Source organism: Thalassophryne amazonica, chromosome 7, assembly GCF_902500255.1.
Source record: "Thalassophryne amazonica chromosome 7, fThaAma1.1, whole genome shotgun sequence".
In the NCBI taxonomy this organism is placed as follows: domain Eukaryota; kingdom Metazoa; phylum Chordata; class Actinopteri; order Batrachoidiformes; family Batrachoididae; genus Thalassophryne; species Thalassophryne amazonica.
Genome location: NC_047109.1, coordinates 113,898,318 through 113,918,952, shown reverse-complemented (window position 1 = coordinate 113,918,952; position 20,635 = coordinate 113,898,318). Strand labels below are relative to the sequence as shown.

General features: G+C 40.4%; 1 long non-coding RNA gene across 1 annotated transcript; it reads right to left on the bottom strand.

Annotated features, from left to right (window-relative positions):
• Window positions 1-9,149: 9,149 nt before the first annotated feature.
• LOC117513384 lies at window positions 9,150-17,726 on the bottom strand. Its single transcript, XR_004561600.1, has 3 exons — window positions 17,717-17,726; window positions 15,364-15,370; window positions 9,150-9,233 (listed from the first exon to the last, which is right to left on the bottom strand). It is a non-coding gene; the product is annotated as an uncharacterized LOC117513384 (long non-coding RNA).
• Window positions 17,727-20,635: the final 2,909 nt, after the last annotated feature.

Sequence of the window (20,635 nt, the reverse complement as noted above, 5' to 3'; positions counted from 1 at the left end):
TCTCCCAACGGTCCTCTCGCCGCCGCATCTCTCACAAGCCATTAGCTTTGAAATGACTCATAAAGAATCAATTGAAAATGATCTCAATAAAAAGTGAATATCGGATGGGATGCCGCGTGGCTCGTGAACAGATGTCAGCGTACGTGCTGCATGTCAGACACGTTATTTCTTCACGCCGACATTACCCGCGCAGCCAAATGAGAAAAGATAATTGCAGCAATGTTGAGATTATATGACAATAATTTCTTGGCATGTGAGAGAGGCGGCGGCGGGGGGGGTCTGAAATGAAATAGGCAGGTTGTTTACAGAGGGTCGCTTATGAGATGCCGAACTCCCAGACAAGTCATTCAGTCATAACTGATGACTCAATGGATAGGATGTGTGCGAGTCACTTTCTGCCAATATAAGCAAACGTCTGTAAAACCTGCTCATCTGTAAATCAAAGTTACGCACATCAGCACATCGGTACAAGGTGAAGTCGTGGCCTGCACCACGATGTTCAAGGGTTCGATAACTGAGAACAACTCCAAGAGACAAAAACCAAGTCAACTGCAACCAAGTTAACTTCATCATCATTAATTTCATTAAGTTCACCTAAACTTTTTAATTAAGATACAAATCAGGCAGTAGTGAGACATGTTGTGTAAACAGAATTTTTTAGGATCCGGCATAATCCCTTGTGGCCGGGGTGTTTCTGGTTGACTGAGTGCATGGAAACAGCAAGTTTTGAAGGAATGATTTTTTATTTTTAATTATTTATTTACTGGGAATTTACTTGATAGAAAATTAAAATAAATGCAAAATGGATTTCAGGCTATTCCAAAGGGGTGTGATGATACACCAGCTCTACAATACGACAAATCAAGATGCATCAATCACAATACAATAGATATCGTGATACACCTTATCACAATATGCCACATATTACAATATACTTATCACGATATGCCACATATTACAATATACTTATCACGATATGCCACATATTACAATATACTTATCACGATATGACACACATTACAATATACTTATCACGATATGACACACATTACAATATACTTATCACGATATGCCACACATTACAATATACTTATCATGATATGCCACATATTACAATAAACTTATCACGATATGCCACATATTACAATAAACTTATCACGATATGCCACATATTACAATATACTTATCACGATATGACACACATTACAATATACTTATCACGATATGCCACATATTACAATATACTTATCACGATATGCCACACATTACAATATACTTATCATGATATGCCACATATTACAATATACGTATCACAATATGCCACATATTACAATAAACTTATCACAATATGCCACATATTACAATATACTAATCACGATATGCCACATATTACAATAAACTTATCACAATATGCCACATATTACAATATACTTATCACAATATGCCACATATTACAATAAACTTATCACAATATGCCACATATTACAATATACTTATCACGATATGCCACATATTACAATATACTTATCACAATATGCCACATATTACAATAAACTTATCACAATATGCCACATATTACAATATACTTATCACAATATGCCACATATTACTATAAACTTATCACAATATGCCACATATTACAATATACTTATCACAATATGCCACATATTACTATATACTTATCACAATATGCCACATATTACAATATACTTATCACAATATGCCACATATTACTATATACTTATCACGATATGCCACATATTACAATATACTTATCACAATATGCCACATATTACTATATACTTATCACAATATGCCACATATTACAATATACTTATCACGATATGCCACATATTACAATATACTTATCACAATATGCCACATATTACTATATACGTATCACAATATGCCACATATTATAAACTTATCACGATATGCCACATATTACAATATACTTATCACAATATGCCACATATTACTATATACTTATCACAATATGCCACATATTACTATAAACTTATCACAATGTGCCACATATTACAATATACTTATCACAATATGCCACATATTACAATAAACTTATCACAATATGCCACATATTACAATATACTTATCACGATATGCCACATATTACAATAAACTTATCACAATATGCCACATATTACAATATACGTATCACAATATGCCACATATTACAATAAACTTATCACAATATGCCACATATTACAATATACTTATCACGATATGCCACATATTACAATAAACTTATCACAATATGCCACATATTACAATATACGTATCACAATATGCCACATATTACAATAAACTTATCACAATATGCCACATATTACAATATACTTATCACGATATGCCACATATTACAATAAACTTATCACAATATGCCACATATTACAATATACGTATCACAATATGCCACATATTACTATATACTTATCACAATATGCCACATATTACTATATACTTATCACAATATGCCACATATTACTATATACTTATCACGATATGATACTTTCCATGATACTTCTATCATGTTAGATGTATCATGACACATCTACCACAACACAACATATATAACGATACACCTGTCACAATACAATACATATCATAATACACCTATCATGATACCACACATATCACGATACACCTTATCACCATATGACATATATCATGATCTATCACAGTAAGACACATATGATACACCTGTCATGATATGATACATATCACAATACCGTACATATCACGATACAATACATACCATGACACATAATCTGAACTCTGTTCCCACTAATTATGTAGAAAATAATCAGTGATCAATATATTAAATTTAACTAAACAAATCTGTACTGACATATAAATTGTAATTGTTGATGTTATCTGTTTCCTATTTGTTTCATTTAAAAATGATTACTGAGGATAGGGAAGCGTGGGATGCGCTGCTTGGTTTATTGCCACCGCGACCATATAAACCATATAAGTGGAAGAAAATGAATGAATGAACAAATGAATGAAATTTCTCTTTATTTCTTTTGTACAGTTGTAAACTTTCCATGGTATCATGATTCATATTTTTTTAAATGTTCTGGTACAGGCTTCACATGTAATTATGATGATTCACGATGCATTATTATGGCCCTAGTATCCCAGCATTCCCTGAGCTCTGATGAGGTTTATGTGAAAATAAACTCAAAGCCCATCATGCAAAGAAACTGTGAAAAATTTCTTCATTTAAATTGGAAAACATACATTTACAATCAAGAACAGCATAGTAATTACTAAAAATACTGTGAATATATTTCGCACAGTTATTAAAGGAGCAGGTATGTTTTGTCCTGTTTACAGGATTATCAGTAGCATTATCAATGCCAGGAGGGCGTGCATATATCTGATTAATGTTTAACCTTTGGTATAATAAATGTTTTGTTGTCATAATGAGCTGTTTTGTTATGGAGTAACATTCAGACTTGATTAATTTTGGTTATTTTGTGGATTTTAATCATGAGGAAAAACTGCCAAACAGCTCAAGAAAACTCATAAGTATCAAAACAGACAAATTTATAAACAATCATGTCCATTTATGTGCAATTACCATGCGTCCAGAAAGTATTCACAGTGCTTCGCTTTTTCCACATTTTGATATGTTACAGCCTTATTCCAAAATGAATGATTTTTTTTCATCAAAATTCTCCACACAATACCCCATAATGACAATGTGAATAAAGGTTTTTCTGAGATGTTTGCAAATTGATGAAAAAATAAAAAAAAAACTAAGAAATCACATGTACACAAGTATTCACAGCCTTTGCAATAAAGTTCAAAACTGAGCTCAGGTGCATCCTGTTTCCCCTGATCATCCTGGGGTAAATTCAGTTGATTGGACATGATTTGGAAATACACATACCTGTCTACATATAAGGTGCCATAGTTGACAGTCAGAGCACAAACCAAGCATGAAGTCAAAGGAATTGTCTGTAGCCCTCTGAGACAGGATTGTCTGGAGGCACAAATCTGGGGAAGGGTACAGAAACATTTCTGCTGCTTTGACAGTTTCAATGAGCACAGTGGCCTCCATCATCTGTAAATGGAAGACAATCAGATCTATCAGGACTCTTCCTAGAGCTGGTCGCCCGTCTAAACTGAGTGATCGGGGGAGAAGGACCTTAGTCAGGGAGGTGACCAAGAACCTGATGGTCACTCTGTCAGAGCTTCAGGATTTCTCTGTAGAGAGAGGAGAACCTTCCAGAAGGTCAACCATCTCTGCAGCAATCCACCAATCAGGCCTGTATGGTAGAGTGGCCAGACAGAAGCCACTCCTTAGTAAAAGGCACAAAGCAGCCCACCTGGAGTTTGACAAAAGGCACCTGATGGACTCTCAGGCCAGGAGAAACAAAATTCTCTGGTCTGATGAGACAAAGATTGAACTCTTTGGCGTCATGTTTGGAGGAAACCAGGCATCATCACTACAGTGAAGCATGGTGGTGGCAGCATCATGCTGTGGGGATGTTTTTCAGGAGCAGGAACTGGGAGACTAGTCAGGATTGAGGGAAAGATGAATGCAGCAATGTACAGAGACATCCTGGGTGAAAACCTGCTCCAGAGCGCTCTTGACCTCAGACTGGGGCGACGGTTCATCTTTCAGCAGGACAATGACCCTAAACACACAGCCAAGATATCAAAGGAGTGTCTTCAGGACAACTCTGTGAATGTCCTCGAGTGGCCCAGTCAGAGCCCAGACCTGAATCTAACTGAACATCTCTGGAGAGATCTGAAAATGGCTGTGCACCGACACTCCTCATCCAACCTGATGGAGCTTGAGAGGTGCTGCAAAGAGGAATGGACCAAACTGCGCAAAGATAGGTGCATCAAGCTTGTGGCATCATGTTCAAGAAGACTTGAGGCTGTAACTGCTGCCAAAGGTGCAAAGTATTGAACAAAGGGTGTGAATACTTATGGACATGTGATTTCTTATATTTCTATTATGAATAAATTTGCAAAAAAAAAGAAAGTATTGATGTCATCATTACGGGGTGTTGTGAGTAGAATTTTGAGGGAAAAAATTAATTTACTACATTTTGGAATGGAAAAAGAGAAGTGCTGTGAATCCTTTCTGGACACATTGTATATTACATAACATAAAATCTGTCCCTGCTACTTTAATAAATGTGATTAATGCATAAAGGACAAAGGTCAAAATTATAATCATTCAAATGAAGTAATAATGGAAGTCCGATGATGGAGTTTCTGCTTTGTGCCTGAATGCAGCACCCAGAGCGACCACGATTTCAAAAATGTCAAACATGACAAGAGTTCAGATCGATTTCCAGCCAAAGTCAGTAAACAGTTCAGACTGTGGGAGCACAAAAGTTCAAATCGAATCTGCTCCGACCATTTTGAGGGCAGTAAGATTTATTTCATTCTCATTCAAAAGAATCCATTCTGCCATTTTTTTTTTCTTTATTCGTGTTCCCACGATGTTTCTTAAAATGTCTCAGTACGATGTTCCCTGGAAGGCATTCTGTGAAAACCTGCACACTAATGTTGCATGTCTACTGCAGACATTTAGCTTGAAATAAAATAATCAGACGTAATGTTTATTTTTGTTTTATAGTAAGTTATAGTAAGTAAGGTTTAGTTAATTCATCTTAAAAAGTGCAGTTATAAAATGTGAATTCCCCCCCCCCATTTACTATATATATTTTAATCTCCAAGAAATTTACAGAAATCCACTAAATCAATCTATCTTGAAATGTTTCACAAAGATTTTAAAAATTTCTCACAAAACTGATCCACTCCTAAAGTTAATGGGTTGGTCCGCGACCCCAAATCTCTCAGTTCCTCCCAGTTTTAAGGAAATTGATGAAGCAGCGTTTGTGTTATCCTGCTCGCAAACAAACGTCACTGAAAACATGATGAAAGTACTGTATTTTCTGGACTATAAATCACACCTGTTCAAAAAGGCCTTTTTAAGATGAAAAACTCATACATAAATTGTACCTTTTTTTCTGGATTATCAGGTGTTCATTTTTGTGCACAGTTGCGGTGCACTTCATATTATTGACATTTATTCTTTTAATATTGGACTTTATTTTGTTTTGTGCTTTGATTGCTGTGAAAGTCCTTTATAAACAGTTACTTTAATAATTATGAATAAAAAACTCGTACTTTTTCAGTATATAAGTCGCACCACAGTATAAATCTCAGCACCTCCCAAACAAACAACAACAAAAACCCTGATTTATACTCCAGAAAATGCAGTAATGATGTCATCAGATAACAGCTCAGATGGCACAGTCTGTTCATGAATCAAGAATCTGATTTGACATTTATCAGTAAAATGTAAATGGATGAAACACGGAGCAGAAATAATCAGGTTCAAGGCGACGGACGGATTAAAGTGCGGCTCTGCTGAAATAGATATTTTCTTCAGATGCTCTGCAGAGCCCCATGTGTCCTTGAAGCTTTGCAAAGTGCGATTTGTAAATGAGATAGGTGAGTATTACGGACCCTTGGTATTACTCTTGGCGCCCTGCGATCAATTAAAGTGCGACAATAATAAATGTATACATTTAGAGGGATTTCGCTGCGGTGACAAATGATTTTACCCTTGAGCTATTGACATTGTCTGGGAGTAAGCCATGCCCGTCCCTGTTGTGTATTCTGTCTGAGGGTCCTTTCCTCTGCTCAGGGAGTCTGCGGACATGGCAGACATATATTCATCATTAACATGTTGGTCTGCACACACACACACACGTCCTGAAGACACAGAAACGTGTTTTGCCGTGCTGCCCCTCGGTTTGCCGTTCCATGTCAATCCGGGAAAGTTAGATTTAAACGGTGTTCTCACTTATAATGAGATTTAAAAAGAAATATTTGTGTGAGTCTCTGGCAGGCTGATACCATCTTTGGGTTGAGATAATTGGATCCTCAGCAGTCAACTGAATGATGATTGTGAGCTCTTTTATTAAGTGGGACAGGAAAATTAAAGACTCAGGGTGGATAAGTGTTTTATGGTGGCTGGTACTTTCTTTTGTGCTGCTCTCAAATGTTTGTTGTCTCTGCCAAGGAAGTAAAGTTTGCTTTCTGTCTGGATTACTGAAGAATGACTCAATGATTTGTCAAAAAATGTGCTGAAAAGTTTGGACCTGGCCGGAAAATTTGTGGCAACGCTGCAACATTTTCATCTTCAGTGATGCTGGTATCTTTGCATGAGAATGAAGGGTCCAGGTGCTTCCTGTCTTGCTGTACCTCTGTGAGACTCGGCCTAAGTCTACGAGGTCTGTTAGAAAACTATCCGACCTTTTTATTTTTTTACAAAACTATATGGATTTGAATCATGTGCGCTTGCATCAGCCAAGCTTGAACCTTTGTGCGCATGCGTGAGTTTTTTCACACCTGTCGGTTGCGTCATTCGCCTGTGGGCAGGCTTTGAGTGAGCACTGGTCCACCCCCCTCGTCGGATTTTCATTGTCAGGAAAATGGCTGAGCGATTGGAGCAGCGCTGAATCAAATTTTTCCAGAAACTGTGAGAGACAGCCAGGTGGAAACCATTCTGAAGATTCAGACGGCTTTCGGTGAAGATACTCTGGGCGTCACACAGATTAAGGATCATTACAACCAGATTAAAGACGGCCTACATTGGCGCAGGGTGCGCCGCGCTCCAAGCGGCCATCGACAGGCTGAAACGACCAGATCATTTCCAAAGTGAAGGCTGTGTTGGGCCGGGACGCCGTCTGACTTCCAGAGAAATTGCAGAAGAGGTGGACATCAGCACTTCTGCGGCACATTCCACTGTTACAGGAGATTTTGTAATGAAAGACGTGCGGAGGAATTCACGCATCGGGACGGAGCCGCTAATGGCGCACAACAAAAAGCACGTCCGTGTTGGAAGTCTCACAGGACAAGTTGTGACATGCCCAGCTGTTACACAATTTCTCGGATACTCACTCGACTGAAAAGCCACCGAAAGCCGTCTGAATCTTCCGAATGGTTTCCAACATGGACGTGCTTTTTGTTGTGCGCCATGAGCGGCTCCGTCCCGACATGGGAATTCCTCCGCACGTCTTTCATCACAAAATCTCCTGTAACAGCGGAATGTGCCGCAAAAGTGCTGATGTCCACCTCTTCCATAATTTCTCTGGTAGTCAGACGACGTCCCGGATCAACACAGCGTTCACTTTGGAAATGATCTGGTCGTTTCAGCCTGTCGATGGCCGCTCGGAGTGTGCCGCACGCTGCGCCGCTGTGGGCCGTCTTTAATCCGGTTGTAATGATGCTTAATCTGTGTGACGCCCAGAGTATCTTCACCGAAAGCCGTCTGAATCTTCCAAATGGTTTCCACCTGGCTGTCTCTCACAGTTTCTGGAAAAATTTGATTCAGCGTTGCTCCAAACGCTCAGCCATTTTCCTGACAATGACAATCCGACGAGGGGGGTGAACCAGTGCTCACTCAAAGCCTGCCCACAGGCGAATGACGTAACCGACAGGCGTGAAAAAACTCACGCATGCGCACGAAGGTTCAAGCTTGGCTGATGCAAGCGCACATGATTCAAATCCATATAGTTTTTTAAAAAAATAAAAAGGTCGGATAGTTTTCTAACAGATCTCGTATATGGGAATTTTTAAAAAATCCCATCCCTTCAAGAGCTACAGGTGGCAATATAAACCCAACCCAATGAGCTTTTTAGCCAATCAGAAGCCTGGACAAAAGGGTCATAGGAGTGTCTTAGTTGAACACAGGATGATGTCCAATGTCACTCTGTCACTTCTTCTCTACATAGAGGGACAACAGCAATGTCAAAATTAACTGGATTTTAGCTAACGACGATGTTGCAGAAAATTGTCTCCTGAAAACAACAGACACGATGCGCAATGTGACATCCGTCCATCTGTTTCCTGACATCCTTATTCCTGTTAATGGTCATGGGCAGGGGCGTTATTCCAGTGGCCACTGGGCGAGGAGGCAGTGTACTACACCCTACACAGGCTGCCAATCTCTTGAAGGGCCAACACATATTTACAGACAAACACATTCACCCTCTCACTCACACATACAGTCAACTTCGAGTCAGCAGCTCACCTAACCTGCACGTCTTTGGAAGCGGGATGAAGCGGCCGCACCTGGAGGGAACTCCACAAAGACAGGACCAGGTCAGAAGCAAACCCCGGACCTTCTTGCTGTAAGGCATCCGTGCTAACCACTAAGCCACTGTGCCGCCCTACAACTAAACACTGACACGTAAATACGCTGGAAAGGAGTTTTGCAAAAGCACCACTTTTGAAAAGTATTGCAGGAACAGTAGTAGCCAATAAACCAGTATTGATCAGTATGCCTGATATTTATATTTGTAAACTGTTTTTTTGTTTTTGTTTCCTTTATTACTTTCACGTTTGATACTCTGTGTGCTTCTTACCCTGTGTGCTGCTATACAATGCTGCTGGAACCTCAAATTTCCCTGAGGGAGTTCTATCTATCCATCTTTACAGAAAACATCATTTGCATGTGGACAAAAGGCCAAAAGGCATAGAAAGAACTGTTTTCCAAAATACCCGTGTATTTATGGACAAGGCCACAGACATAAACTTACGGTGATGACTGGGTGTCTTTTTTGGTACGAGGACATTTCCAAGGATTGTTGGGAACTGCTGGAATGACTTTTTTGTCAAATGGGGGGTTAGTTTGGCAGACTCAGATGAGGAGTATCACTTTCATTGGGAAGACCATAATCAACATCATTTTGGCAGCAAGTCCGTGCCTCAGTGTTGGGGAATCCGGTGCCTGGAGAAGGCCAAGCCTCACCTGGCTGTGGCCGACAGTTACTTTCAAGAGGTGGAGGTGAGGACAGACCGGTTGTCCACCAAGGTGGTTGCCATCCAGAACCTAGCAACATGATACTAGCACATGCTCCTAGATCTGACCTGTCCTCGTAGACCTGACCTGTCCACATCTATTAACTCAGTTCTTTCTCTCTCTGTAGTCACACAGAAATAAAAAATATATATATTTGAACAAACGTTTTTTGGGTTACACAAAAATATCAAACAGATTTTGGAGAAAGTTGAACACCAGGTTGGTCCAGAACAGACGTCCTTTCGTTCTCAAGCAGCGGTGGATAAAGTGATGGACTTTATGACAAAAACTGTGCTTTTCCAGTTTCATTATTCTTTCTCAATAGGCAGGAGATTTAGCCTCGAGTTCACCCACTTTTCATACCGACTTCAGTCTCTCACTTCAAAATTGGAAAATATATCTTCTAATCCACTTTAGATTTTATTCATGGCTTTGATATGTTGCCTAGTTCATATGATTGATTGGTTGCGCAGTGAATGAATTGTAGTAATAGAAGTCATTAAGCTGGTGGGGATCTAATATTACCAATCTGCTAGCCCCTGAAAGATCCATCAATAGGTGAGATATTTTCTCCAGGAGAGGAGGGGTGACACGTTTAACATATTTCAATAACGTCATTTTCATGTGGGGCAGGTCAGGCTGTGAGTACAAAGGGCAATAGTGTTGGAGTATGTGAGTTGAATCGGGTGTATGCTAAGCAAATCAATAAAACATTAAAGGCAGCATACAGAGAGCAGCCCATTTGGTACCTGTCTGCCAAGGGCAATGGTCTAGCCACTCAGAAAAGAGAGAAGGATTGGAGTTGCTGGGCTTGAGGAATGCTCTGGCACTAACATAATTGGAAGGTAGCTGCCTTATGACTGCAAATTGGGTTTTTGCGCTTCATCAATAGGCATTTTGACAAGCAGCGTCCATCACGCTGCATCTCACTCTCGCCACGCTAACCGGAGAACCAAGTATCTCAATAATTACATTAAATCTCACCCCTCTCGTCCACCCCCAGCAACCTTCCTTATTGTTGGACAAGAAAAGCAATATGGTATAATTAGGTTTGATTGGGATGGCTGTGGTGGGAAGGGGAGGTTAGACTTGTTTCCGGTGAGATTGGCAGATGAATGAAGTTACCATAGAGACATGGATCTGTGTCCACTCGTGCAAAGCGCAAGACAAGACACAAGAGCGTGTAGGACAACACATAGCGGGCCATGTGTTTGGGCATTGACCACGCAATGACACACGGTATAACAGGGCTTTAATACAGATGGAATCTATCACTTTTTACATCCAGGTTTTCTCTTGGAAAATTAAAAAAGTCCATCTGCTTATGTGCTACATGAGATCTACTGATTTAGGAATGACTCTGTGTGTGTGTGTGTGTGTGTGTGTGTGTGTGTGTGTGTGTGTGTGTGTGTGTGTGTGTGTGTGTGTGTGTGTGTGTGTGTTAGACTCGTGACCAAACAGGATCGAGTCTGAGCTGTTACGTGGGAATCAAAGGCTGTTACCTTTAGAAATGACAGCTGTAGCTCATATGTCTCTGATGGTGAAAGACCCAGATTTGTCCTGTCGATTCATCTACGGGTGATTCTTTAACTATGGGCACTATTGGCCTTGTAAATGTAATTTCCACCACACCATTGCCTTACAATATAAAGCGCCTTGGGGCAACTGTTTGTTGTGATTTGGCGCTATATACATGTGCTCTGATGTCACTGTTTATCTCCATAGAAACAACCCAAACAATCTTTCATACAAACTTTTTAAAGGGACATTACAGTGTTGTGGTGGAAATTACAGCAATAGTGTGGGACAACTACATTTTGTTTAAAAAAAATCACAACAGTTGTATGACATTGAATACCCCAGTTATGTTTTCATTATTTCACTGATATTTTATTCAGAGATATTTTAAAACATTAGAAAAAACGTTTCTTTACCATTCATTTTTATCATTGAAGATCAAAAGTTTGGGTGTGGGACAAGCACAAAACGGCAATATTTGCATATAATGATGCTGAAAAAAGGTGAAAAAGTCATCATAGACTACTAGAACAAATTTCTTAACACACTTTCATTGTAAAGATAACTATAAAAGTGTGAAATTTCCCCTTTTTTCTGTTTTTCATACAATACGATCAAAGGACATAATAAGTGCCCGTAGTCTAAGAATCACCCTCAAACATGTCTGACTTCATTACACCAACTCAGATCGAGGCTCGAGTCTCCTCTGTGCCTTCTGGCAAATCTCCATGTGAAATTTCACATCTTATTTTTAACCAAAGCCTTGTTAGTGTTTTGTGGAGCAGGTAGCTCAGTTCCCGTTCAGGCTACCTGATGTCTTGGTAGTTGTAGACTAAATATAAGCTTTTAGAGCCTGTGACAGACTGGTGTCCTCTCCAGGGTGTGCCCTGCCTCATGCCTTACGACTGAGATGAGCTCCATCCCACATGTGACCCTTGATTGGAGTAAGCAGGTAATAAATGAAAAAGGTTTCAGCCAACTACATCTACAGGAGATGTCGACTAAAATATTACAATATTCAGTCAACTAAAATGAGAATAAAAGAGGATTCATTACTGGCATCTAAACATGAAAAAGCAAAGTTATGCACTCAGGTCCTGAATCATAATAATCATTAATAATAAATACCTGATAGAATGTGAACAATGAACACATAATGTAAACAGCGCCAACATCATGACCAAGAGTATTACAGGAATCCCCAACTGGTGAAGTAAAACCCTTCAGCTGCTCCCTTGTTTGCACTCGGGGTCGCTACAGCAAATCTGAGGTGGATGTGCATGTTGATTTGGCACAAGTTTTACGCTGGATGTCCTTCCTGACACAACTCCACAATACATGGAGACATGTGGCAGAGGTGGGGTTTGAACCAGGAACCTTCTGCACTGAAAGCAAGCACACTAACCACTTGGCCACCACCCTTTGACACAATCCCCAACTGGTATAAATTTAGACAGAATGACTAAATTATGACACAGGACCTTGGACAAGACACTTCAACTGCATCGTCCCAGTCCACCCAGTTGTAAGTGGGTATTGGCTTGTAACTGTCCAGGGTGTGGATGAGCAGATCATATCACTTTGTCCTTGGTTGATCCTCAAACATTCTAATATATTTGGTCCAAACTGCATCAAAACTCTTCAGTTTGTTTATTTATTTTCACTCAAACGGCCAAACAGGAGTGAAACCGTTGGTTTTAAACCAATACCCTCACGAGACTCTGGTATTTATATATTTGTGAAATGTTTAATAACCAACTGGTTGTTGAACTAATACCAGTACCCTTATTAAACCCGCTGTCAAACACACATGTGACATCATCATGATCATCGTTGCTGCCCGTTCGCTAACACTCTTGACAGCCACAGTCACATTTCCACAACAGGGTGCAGAAAAATGGTAACATCAAGAAAAATTACAGCATTCCTGAATCTGATCGATCACAGATAAATTGCAGCAGCAAAGGAATCAGAACAAAAGATGGAATTTTCCTGGCAGGCAGTTAACTGCTCCGACTCTTAAATATAATCCTCTAAACATGCCATTTTCCAATATTTGATTTTTTATTCATAAAAGGCCACGATTGACATATGAATCCGTTAAAATGTGCGTTATATGTTCACATTTAGCTCTGAGCTCTTACACTGTTGCCAGTTCTGGGAGGCAGTGGGCAGGAACTACATTAGCAAGTGGGAATGTTTCAACTCAAAGTGCCCCCAGAGGGGACGAGAGGAAGCCGCGGCGTTTACGAGGACTAATACGGGGCAAGAAATAGAATTGTAAAAATGGACAAACACGCCATCCTCATTTTTACTTCGGGGTTATCTGAACGGTCTCTCACACTGCGGCCGCCCTCGTCTTTGTGTCTGTCTCTGATAAACACAGAAGTGGACAAATAAAACAGCAGGAAGTGTATGACAGGACGCTGTGTTTGGCGTCGGGTTTGATGTGTCATCACATTTGGTTTATGGATGATTCCATCGCGGTATTTGTTTTAAGATGGTGTAAACTTTTGTCGGAGATGTACACAGATAAGCCGCGGCCTGTTTAGTCGACCCGGTGTCTGTTATTGGAGCTATGATGACACAAAATAATTGCAAATGGCATTTTGAAGAACAAAACCGCATCATTTAAGACGTTCAATCCAAATCCTGTCACACAGCATCGTTGCTCAACGTTCAAAAAATACAAGTTGGTTGCCATGTGTGATTTTCTTCTGCAATAATTACCTGGAAAAAAAAAGTAAAAACAATTATCCTGCTATTTTGGAGGTATACCTCTTTAAAATTGGACAGTCTGGGGATCTGTAATAAACCTAAGTGCTGGAATGAAGAAAAAACTCCTTTTAAAGGCGTCCACCTTGGAGAGTGTGTCACTGGAAATCCTCTGGCTCTTTTTAATACATCAAAGTAGCAAATTAATCCTGAATACAGCACATGTACAGGCAGGTAAATGAAGACAAAGTCACAGTGGACCGCGGCCGCATGGCTCTTATTACAGCCGCGTGATAAACGGCACCTCCAGACGTACAAATGGCGTGGGAGAGACTTATTCTTAATAAGACTGTCACTTTACAAACTGAGTGTAAGCGGGAGAAAAATGGAATTACATACACAGACGATCCACTGATAGCGCAAGTCATGGACACAGTAGGAATTTGCCCATGTGAAGTTTAACATGCAGGCTAGTTTTAGCAAAATTGCTCAATAGCGGCTTACTCAAGCTGTCACTGTAAAAAAAAAAAAAAAAAAACTTGATGTCATTTAAACATTAAAGGTGAGTAATTGCACCGACTTTGTGAGTTCACTGAACTTCATGGCAGTTTGAAGTGTTTTTATTTGTTTAATTCACAGGCACAATATATTTAAAGCTCTACAGCCTTTGGGTTTTTAAAGAATGAAGTCATAAAAATAATTTTCTTTGGCACCGCTACAGTTTTATTCCTTAGCATTTAAATAAAGGATTCATAATATATTGCCAATATGATCAAAATTCACACAGTCTGGAAACAATTTAGAATTTCAACCCCTGAAGGGGGAAATTCAAGCGATTAGATGCTATGACCTACATTTGGTAGACATGTCATAGATCAAGTGGGGGCTTCCCCCGAGCTGTGCAACAATGTTGAGAAGGTAAGATATAATACATATCCCTTTACATATATATATATATATATATATATATATATATATATATATATATATATATATATATATATATATATATATATATATATATATACTGTTCATTTGATTTGATTATTGGTCAGTAAAAACAGAACAGCCCTATGTGCAGGGAAAAAAATATAAAATGATTGTCTCTCTCTATATATTGATTAAATAACTGTGATAACATAGAGGACATAATTATCCTGGAATTTTTCTTTTCTGAGTTTTAGCTGAAAATGGGGATGCCAAACCCCATCAAATTTGTGACACACAGTACCTAAGTATTACTTTGGTTCCTCAACTCTCTCAACCTCATTTCTCCATAAGATCTTCCCAGGAGCCTCTCGATCTCAAAGGCGGAGGACCCAGAGACACGTCTCTCACTACCATTGTGTCAACATAGATTAAAAGGTTTAGGTATCTCTTAAAGGCTGAGGACCCAAAGATATGACCCTCAAGACTGAAAATCCCAGCAGGTCTTGTGGTATTTGTCACTGTAAAATGAGCTAATAATTTGGACCATGGTCAAGATAACATAAATAACAATGGTACATAATTGATAAAATGCTACATCGGAATCTTAATATTCTTCTATTCCTAAATTGGCTTCAAATATGAGATGATGTGCAGTACTTCCAGTTTTTCCTTCATTGTTTGCATGAAGATCCTTGGGTCCTGCTGCTGGAGTGACTTTGTGTCAAACAAATGTGACTTTCGGGAAACTCAGATGAGGCGTACTACTTGCATCCCGAGGGAACATCAGGTACGACACTATGACCATGTCGCACATTTCTCTGTGCATGTTCCAGCATGCAGGACCTTTACAATGCAATGGAATATTTGAACTGGATGATTCACAGAAAATAGTTACATGTTGTTCAGCAGTATTTTAGTGTGTAATTCAGGGTCAGTAGTGGCAATGGTGATGGTGAGGAAGACCATCCCCTGACTGGCCCTGGGACAGAGTAGCAGATGGGGAGAAAATCTACATCCAAGGTCCATCTAGACACGCCTGCGCGTGGTTTCATTTAACGTGGAAATGTCTTTGCACCCTGATGAACACATGGTCCTTGAGAGATCCTAAGGCTGGAAAAATCCCGGACAATCAGGGTCTGAGGATCTGCTGCAGCCTCCATCCTCCTTCACAGCTGTTGGGTTAGAACCCATCACCTCTTCCACCTGATCCACTATTGAGGACTTCTTGATTCACAAGAGCCCCGTTAGCTCTCTTGTGTTCAGGGTACCTGTTGGGTCTTCATGGCTACTGTAGCGGTCAAGGGGCACACAACATCCCCACCGTGTTCCACCCCAACTAGTACAGCAGATAACTGTAAGAATCGCTGAAATCTGGTTACAAGCACCAAAATTTGACTGTGCATACCTTTTGGTACATATTGTAGAAAAATAACTTTAGCCATTTGAATTTTCAATAGGGGGCCAACTAGGGGCCAGTTGAAGAATTGCACAGGGTCAAAATTAAAAAATGTTCCAATCATATTGAAAGTGATACCATATTATGTATCTGATGACAATTATTCCAAAAAGGTATAGTTTGGACTATCTATAACTGAATGTTCTGGAGTTATGGGGTAAAAACAGCAAGAATGGTGACAAAGGTCAGTTTCAGTTTGTACAGGGGTCAAAAGTTAAAGTTGCTCCAGTTTTGGTAAAACGTGGTGCAAATTATTGGTTAATAGGATTAACAAATGGAAGAGTTCTGACTGTGTTGAATGTTTGGTCTCCAAAGTAAAGGTCAAACAATGTCGACGTCCATTGGATTCAATGACATATGTTACCCCGTAACATGATAACTAAGCATGACACATGGTGCAAACTATTCCTTTTTAAAATCCTACTAACTCAACCAATAATTTGCATCACATTTTACCATAATTGGAGGAACTTTAACTTTTGACCCCTGTACAAAGTGAAAGTGACCTTTGTCACCATGCTTGCTGTTTTTACCCCATAACTCCAGAACATTCAGTCACAGATAGTCCAAACTATACCTTTTTGGAATCTTTGTGATCAGACACATAATGTGGTATAGCTTTCAACATGACTGGAACATTTTTTAGCAGTTCTTCAATTGACCCATACTTAGCCTCTTATTGAAAATTCAAATGCTAACGTTATTTTTCTAAAATATGTACCAAAAGGTAAACACAGTCAAACTTTGGTGCTTGTAACCGGATTTGAAGGATTCCTCTGCAAATATTCTGTTACTTGCTGCACTAAACAGACAAACTCAAACTTGATCAGTTACCCAGGTGTCAGAATGAGGAGGTTGAATTTTCACACGGGGTAACTACTGACACAAGTGTAACAAGGTCAACATACTTTATTCCCGGCAGACCTCAAAGACGGTGTAACTCCCCCCCAGGGGGCAACTTCCTTTTGATAGCAACTTCTGAAAGCTTCCTGTCACTTAGTGCTGCTTGACAGCATCATCACAGCGGCCATTGATCTGTTTTCTTGACTCTGCAATATTAAGATGACAATTGTGTGCGTGGGTGCATGCCGCGCGCGTCCCAACTGTAATGCATGTCTCAGATCCATTATAACCCGATTAGATTCCCCTCTCCTGGAAGCGCCGCTCTGTGACAGAGAGCATAATCTTTAATGGAATTTGTGTGAAATTAAATTATACGAGCATCAATAAACATAACATAATTCAGAAGAGTAAATGGGCTTAATTTATTGGATGGGCAGGCATAATAGCACGGGCGCGCGCAGAACCGAGACGTCAGGGGGGCAGGTTTTGGCAAAGGGGTTGACAAATTCATCATCATTGTCATACATCACATTGTATGTTAGCATGTGTGGCACTTTAAGCGACGGAGATAAACGCTAACGATGATGTGACAGTTGCGTGTGTGTGTGTGTGTGCGTGTGTGTGTGTTTGATCTGAAACAGCAGGAAACTGGCAGATTCTTCATACACATGAGTGGGTAAAGAAAGTTCAACCTTTTATTAGAGAAGACTGTAATTTAATGGGCAGGGTGCACACATGGGCCGAGAACGTCGAGCGCGAGACAGAGACGGGGGGTGGAGAGAGGAAGATTAAATTGAGAGACAGATGAAAAGATAGTAAGAAAAAGCGATGGTGGTGGTGGGGGGATGAAAACACGTTGAGGGATGGGTCGAGCCGCGTGGCGCTCCGAGAACGGAGGTTTGATGAAGTGGCCCAGCAGCTGGAACAGTCAAGTGTTTGACTGCCCGGGCGGGAATCGCGTGAGGTTGTCATTTTGCGTCTTAACCTTTTGGAAGGGGCTTTTCTTTTTGGGGGTGGGAGGTTAATAATCAAAAATGATCTGCTTCAGTAGAGCAGATAAATAGTGTCAAACACAGCTGGGATGGAGAGGCGCTGACTGGCCACCGCCGAGCTAAATTGATAGTTGCAGCAGCGGAGGAGACGGGGGAGAAAAAAACAACAAAAAAAGAAAACAGCCCCCCTCGTGTTACTGTATGACATGAATAGACTTCTAGGTGTCGCTGGTTTTTTCTTTTTGCTCTGTCATTTTCGTGATGAGCGCAGACGTAAATCGCGTGTCAGCAGGCAGACGTGGTGGCGCGCTGCAGCTGAAGCCGCCGGCGCGCCTTCACGGCGGCCCTTTTCACTTCAGCCTGAGAGGTTGACATTTTTATTCATTATTTCCCCCCCCCAACCTTCTTTCAGCGGCGTTGTATGTTTTTAAGAGGTGTTGACTCTGCGTGGGGGATCGTGTCATCGTCAGACGCGCACGCACAATAAGATGGAAAAAGCTGCAAGCTGTCGAGGACATATGTCACTGTCACATTTTTGACCCCCCCTCCCCCGCTCCTCCTCCCAGCAGCCCCGACTGTTTTTGAAAGATATACTGTCCACAAAAAGCCTCTTCTTCTTTATCCCATAAATCTGTTTGCGCAGCGGATAAAACGAGACGGACTGAGAGGAAAAGAAAAGCAGTTTACTTTATCATCTTTCACCCACGCTCCCCCCTGCACCCCCCCTCGCTCCACCACTAGATTTGTGGCCGTAATCGAGGATAATTTACAGTATAATCTGGTTTGTTCCTTTCTTAAATGGAGCGATTACATCTTCTCCAGATCAGGGGTGGAACGGTGGCACAGGGGGAGGAGCGGAGAGGTGAGAGGGCGAGAGATGCTGTTGCACTTCCTTTCTTTATGTGGAAATCCTGTCATGGTGGCGTTTATGACCCGTTGTCTGACTTCTTCCACACTGTGATTTACAAACCCGCCTCTGTTATCTGGAGAAAGCGCGGAAAGACAGTCATAAATATCGGCGATATAAAGGTCAGGAAAGGTCGCAGATCCGCTGTCATAACTTCTTTAAGAGCCAACGTGCATCAGCTGTTTTTGGGGATAAAATCCAAACAGTGTGTTCATGGCGATGCAACAACTAATCAATCAAACTGATTCTGAAAAAAATTCCTCAAAAGATTTCACTGTCGATTAGTCGCTGCAAGCAAATCGAACTGGATTAGTGATAGCTAATATGTGGTCGCGTTCACCTGTGTCATAATGAAAACATATTTGTATTCCTAAACCCTCCAGCAGGTGGCAGTGTTCAGCAGGTTGTAGCATAAGCTTCTTTTTAATGTGGACTGCAAGATAAGGTTCACAATAGTGTTATTTCTCAGGTTTCGGTATCTTTCGGAGAAGTGTTCCCAGTTCACCGTCACTAATTCACAGCATTGACAAAAAGTCTTGTGATTCGCAGCCATTACAGTTTTGCTTTGCCATGTAAATTTCATCCTGTATTTGCCAGCATAGACGGCAACTAATCACGTCACGCCTCACTATGTGATCTTTTTAACTTGGTGAGCTACCTGACAGCCGATACTATCCCGAGAGCCGGCAAAGTGGTGAAACACAGTGTATGTGTCTGTCAGTGAACAAGATAACTAAGAAAATTTGGCATGAATATTACTCAAGTAGATATCTGGAGATAATTAACTTTTGGAGTGGATCGGACAAAGTTCACGGCCAACAAAAACATGGTAAGCTTGGAGAACGGTATTTTCTGCTATGTCTCCACAACCAATAGAGTGGGAGAGAAGAGCTAAAGTCTATATTGATCAGCAAAATATTTGTGATTGATTGTACTTGTATAAATGGTATCATGATTTCAATTCAATTTATTTCATTTATATTGCACCAAATAACAACAAAGTTACCTCAAGGTGCTTCACACATGTAAGGTCTAACGTTACCAACCCCTAGAGCAAAGACACAGGCGACAGTGGTAAAAAAAAAAAACTCCCGCTGATAATTTTGAGGAAGAAACCTCAAGCAGACCAGACTCAAAGGGGGGACCCCTCTGTTTAGGCCATGCTAATAAAAAACATTTTTAACAATACAGAAGAACATCAAAGTTTTGATCATTATTAAGTCCACACAGACGTCCAGGTCAGCACCAGTTAGTTGGTAAGGGGATGAAGTCATGTTTGCTCAAAGTGTGCAGAGTCTGCATCATCCCCCTGATCGAGTGGGGACAGAATAAGGCACTCATCAACTCATTGACAGTTTTGCCGTCCAAGCTGCTTCCAGCACAAGGAATGGTTGTATTTGTGTTGGCGA